Source organism: Nilaparvata lugens, chromosome 4 (assembly GCF_014356525.2).
Source record: "Nilaparvata lugens isolate BPH chromosome 4, ASM1435652v1, whole genome shotgun sequence".
Lineage (NCBI taxonomy): Eukaryota > Metazoa > Arthropoda > Insecta > Hemiptera > Delphacidae > Nilaparvata > Nilaparvata lugens.
This window is the reverse complement of record NC_052507.1, coordinates 45,278,103-45,284,102: the sequence shown is the minus strand read 5'-3', so window position 1 is coordinate 45,284,102 and position 6,000 is coordinate 45,278,103.

Sequence of the window (6,000 nt, the reverse complement as noted above, 5' to 3'; positions counted from 1 at the left end):
ATCATTGTGTGCTGGGGAATACCCTTTCATCATGTGATTCACAGTCATCATCTTGTAAATAAGCAACTTGAAACAACCTTTGAATACTAACACATCAATGGTGACTTTGTGTTTTGTTTTCTTCAAGAACATAATTTTATTCATGGGTTTATTTGTTTCAACAAAGCAATTTTGCTTACAAAAGTTAGTCATGTTCACTTGAGAATGCATTGCATACACCTTTTCAATTTTCAGTTGAAAGTTGAATTCATCAACTTGATTCAAAGCAAGATTCATTTTGTTTACATTGTTCCTAACCTCTACAGAAACCTGTCTCATGTAATCATTCACTTTTTTATAGTTTTCCTAACCTTCAATGTAGCAATATTACTTTCATGATAGTTGACTTTCAGTGAAGACAACTCCCTACCTACTTCTTTACTCAATTCTACTATCTCATTAGGGTTGACTTTTTCAACAACAGTAACTAGGCCTACATTATCAGAAACTTGAATGAGTTGATCTTGTATCTTAACACTACTATTATCATGCTTCAATTTGTTTTCATCTTTATGATTATCACTCAATGTTTCATGTGCATCTTTCAATAGAAGGTTTATACTAACCTGCTCTAGTCTTATGCTAGCAAATTCTTGTTTCATATCATCAAACCTAGCATTTTGCTCATCAAACCTAGCATTTTGCTCTTGTTCAAAATTATCAAATCTTTGTGTTAGGAATGCTATAAGATTAATATCATTTTTAATGTTTGCCATTTTGTAATATGCACTGATATCTATTCATTAAAACTTGATCTCTCTTGAACCGACTTCCCATTCAGCAGTATACCATTCATAACCTATCAAGATATCTATCCTACCAATAATTTTTTACAACCAGGGATATATTTTGTAGTTTGAGTCCCACACCAGGGCGTACCATTTGCCGTATAACCTTTAACAGGTTATGGGCCCAGGCTGGATCTTTCATGTGCAAGTAAAAAAACTTTTTTAACCTAAATACTCTCGTGCAAGACAATGGAAGTTCGGAGATTCAACTCTAAAATAGCGGTGAAGTGATTGAACTCTAGTAAAAACATTAAAAGTAAAAGTAAAATACCAAAAGTAAAATCAGGTAAGGCAATCGAGTTCAAAGTAAAAATGGCTGGTTCCAGTGATTCGGACTTGGGTATGGTTGGAAAGCTATCCAACGATGAAGACTTTCAAATGTGGAAATTTAAAATTAAAATTTTGTTCGACTCTCAAGGACTTAGTGATATTGTTAATGGAAAAGAATTAAAACCAAACGACCCTAGTAAAGAAAAAGAACTTTCTATTTTCAATTTGAAGGATGCTAAAGCCAAGAAAATAATAATAACTACAATTGACTCAAAACCTTTGAATCACATTTTGAACTGTGAAACTTCATGTGAAATGTTTAAAAAACTGTGTCAAATCTACGAACGTGATGAAAAACAACAGAAATTTTCTCTAATGCAGGACTTTTTCAATTTTACACTAGAGGCTAATGAAGACATTGCTAGTTTCATCAGCCGTCTGGAAAATTTGACCCATAAATTGAAATCTGTTGGACACGAAATCGATGACGAGATGGTTATTGGCAAAATATTCAGCTCCCTGCCCAGGAAATACACCCACTTTCAAACTTCGTGGGAAGCAACCGCAATTTGTGACAGAAATCTCACAAACCTAACCTCCCGGTTGGTGAATGAAGAATGCAGACTATCTACTGATAAAGGCTAGATTAGTTGCTAGGGGGTTTCAACAAAAGGATAGCATAGATTTAAATGACATTTATGCCCCTGTGGCCAAATTGCCAACTTTTAAAATTGTGGAGGGTAAAAAGGTATTTCTATTATTGTATGTAGATGACATACTTATTTTTGGTTCAGATGAGAATGATGTTTCAAGATTGAAATCAGTCTTACAAGAAAATTTCAAGATGAAAGACTTGGGCTTAGTTTCTAATTTCTTGGGAATTAATGTCAAACAAGATATTGAGAAGGGGGTAACTGTTATTAGTCAGAAGGAGTATCTCAAACATGTATTGGAAAAGTTCAACATGCAGGATTGTAAGCCAATGGACACTCCCATGGATAAAAATTTCAACTTTGAATTATTGACTAGAGATAAGTCAGAGTCTGTAGAAATAGAAAAGAAATGTCGTAGACTAATTGGTGTCTTATGTATGCTGTTGTAGGATCTAGACCTGATTTGTGTTGTACTGTATCTTTCTTGAGTCGATTCCAAAGTTGTGCCAGTGAAATGTTGTATAAAAATTTAAAACGTGTATTGAGATATGTAAAATGTACTTTAGATTTAGAGCTAGTATATAAGAGAGAATGAATGATGATATGATTGTAGGCTATGTAGATGCAAACTGGGGTGGTGATTTAGAGAGAAGATCAACCTCAGGTTATTGCTTCAAGGTTTTAGTAATACTATTTCTGGTGTACCAAGAAGCAACAGAGTGTTTCATTATCTAGCACAGAAGCTGAGTATGTTGCTTTGAGCCAAGCTGCAAGCGAGGCTTGTTGGATAGAAGGAATTTTAATTGATTTTTGTGTTGTTGAAAATAAGAAAACTTGTATTTTGTTGTTTGAAGACAATCAGTCTGCTATCAAAATAGCTCATAATCCTGAGCATCATAAAAAAATGAAACATGTAGATATAAGGTATCATTTTGTAAGAGAGAAAATTTCTGAAGGTGTTATTCAAGTTGAGTATTTAAAATCCTCAGATCAGATTGCTGACATTTTCACAAAACCCTTGGGAAAGGAACTTTTTGTCAAGTTTAGAAATAATATTTTTTAATAATTAAGATGTTTTGAACTATGTTAATTTTCCTATAACTTACTTTGTTTTTTGATTGATAAATTTTTTTTTGGGTTATTTCATTGAGGGGGCGTGTTGTTTGACAATGAAATAGACTAAATAATAATATGTGTGATTGGCAAGGCACTGGTGACTCTGAACTGTACTCTGTCTCTGTGAAGTGTGTGTAACATGCCTTAAGTAAAACGTTTGAGTTCAATGTATTGGTTTGACTTTAAAGTAAAAATAAAATCAGTAATAATGTTCAAATAATCGTAATACTTTATTTCTTCACCGATATAACCTTTAACAGTATATTTAATAAAATACACTGAAAATGAGAAAATGAGACATAATTTGCTCTGAAAAACCTAATTACCTAATATGATACCTGAAAAAAATAGACATGATTAAAATATGTAATACATGATGAAAAAATATACCGCAAGCAAACAATTATTTACACTACAATGGATAGATTTTAGAAAAGTTAAGTTTTATCAACAATTTAAAGATTAGGAAAATAAACTACTATTTTAACTTCCAAAATTATTTCAGAAAAATACAAATTTAAATGACTATGGACAAGATTGGTTAAGATATGCATCATAGAAGAATTTTACTGAACATTACACAAAGACAGGAAAGAATCGAAATTTGAAAAGATTAAGGGCCAAGAAAAATAGGCTACAGAAAATAAAAAAGACACAATTATGGACTCTTACCATACACTGCATAGCGATTATGCTATTCTGAATCCCGGCATAACACAGGATTCCTAATCATTGTGTGCTGGGGAATACCCTTTCATCATGTGATTCACAGTCATCATCTTGTAAATAAGCAACTTGAAACAACCTTTGAATACTAACACATCAATGGTGACTTTGTGTTTTGTTTTCTTCAAGAACATAATTTTATTCATGGGTTCATTTGTTTCAACAAAGCCATTTTGCTTACAAAAGTTAGTCATGTTCACTTGAGAATGCATTGCATACACCTTTTCAATTTTCAGTTGAAAGTTGAAATCATCAACTTTATTCAATGAAAACATTATTCAAGTTAACTTTCATTAATACATCACATATATATGGCTACACAATTCATTAATACTTTCAAATTTTGAAGTTTATTCATTATAACAAAAGAATTTGTACATAAGAATAGATTTCAGCATGTTCTAAATTGAACCATTTATTTTTAAAATAATTTATAATTTAAAGACTGTATAATAAATATAAACATTTCAAGATTACAATACAAAGATGATCAAGATGAATAATGGGTAAATAAGTTCCCTAAAAAATACAAACAAGAGAAAAAGAAAACTGGGTAAATAAATTTCCTAAATAATACAAGGAAGAGAAAGATTAATTAGAGCCTATCCTACATGTCAGTACTGAACTTTCATGAGGAAGTATATTTAATAAAATATACTGAAAATGAGAAAATGGGACATAATTTGCTCTGAAAAACCTAATTACCTAATATGATACCTGAAAAAAAATAGACATGATTAAAATATGTAATACATGATGAAAAAATATACCGCAAGCAAACAATTATTTACACTACAATGGATAGATTTTAGAAAAGTTAAGTTTTATCAACAATTTAAAGATTAGGAAAATAAACTACTATTTTAACTTCCAAAATTATTTCAGAAAAATACAAATTTAAATGACTATGGACAAGATTGGTTAAGATATGCATCATAGAAGAATTTTACTGAACATTACACAAAGACAGGAAAGAATCGAAATTTGAAAAGATTAAGGGCCAAGAAAAATAGGCTACAGGGAAGAAAAAAGACACAATTATGGACTCTTACCATACACTGCGTAGCGATTATGCTATTCTGAATCCCGGCATAACACAGGATTCCTAATCATTGTGTGCTGGGGAATACCCTTTCATCATGTGATTCACAGTCATCATCTTGTAAATAAGCAACTTGAAACAACCTTTGAATACTAACACATCAATGGTGACTTTGTGTTTTGTTTTCTTCAAGAACATAATTTTATTCATGGGTTTATTTGTTTCAACAAAGCCATTTTGCTTACAAAAGTTAGTCATGTTCACTTGAGAATGCATTGCATACACCTTTTCAATTTTCAGTTGAAAGTTGAATTCATCAACTTGATTCAAAGCAAGATTCATTTTGTTTACATTGTTCCTAACCTCTACAGAAACCTGTCTCATGTAATCATTCACTTTGTTTATAGTTTTCCTAACCTTCAATGTAGCAATATTACTTTCATGATAGTTGACTTTCAGTGAAGACAACTCCCTACCTACTTCTTTACTCAATTCTACTATCTCATTAGGGTTGACTTTTTCAACAACAGTAACTAGGCCTACATTATCAGAAACTTGAATGAGTTGATCTTGTATCTTAACACTACTATTATCATGCTTCAATTTGTTTTCATCTTTATGATTATCACTCAATGTTTCATGTGCATCTTTCAATAGAAGGTTTATACTAACCTGCTCTAGTCTTATGCTAGCAAATTCTTGTTTCATATCATCAAACCTAGCATTTTGCTCATCAAACCTAGCATTTTGCTCTTGTTCAAAATTATCAAATCTTTGTGTTAGGAATGCTATAAGATTTATATCATTTTTAATGTTTGCCATTTTGTAATATGCACTGATATCTATTCATTAAAACTTGATCTCTCTTGAACCGACTTCCCATTCAGCAGTATACCATTCATAACCTATCAAGATATCTATCCTACCAATAATTTTTTACAACCAGGGATATATTTTGTAGTTTGAGTCCCACACCAGGGCGTACCATTTGCCGTACTACCAATTTCTCCTAATTCGGTTGGATAGCATTGTCTCACCTATTAACCTAAGGAAATTTATCGGCTCCAACGTAATAGATTCTTGATAAATGATGAATGGATCTATCGCCTATGAATGAGAAATCCAATTTTCAGAGCAAATGAACTTATAATCTTCAGATGAATTTTGGCAAAATATTACACAAATACACAAAGAACAATATCTTACAAGCCTAAGCATCTAGTCACTACGAGCTAATTACTTATCCAGTTTATATAGTTGAAAAACAGTGGCTATTGGCTTGTATACACAAATAACAATATATAGACAAAATAGAACACTATAAACTGTTTAAAACTCAATTTAAAACATTAATAAATTCACTTAA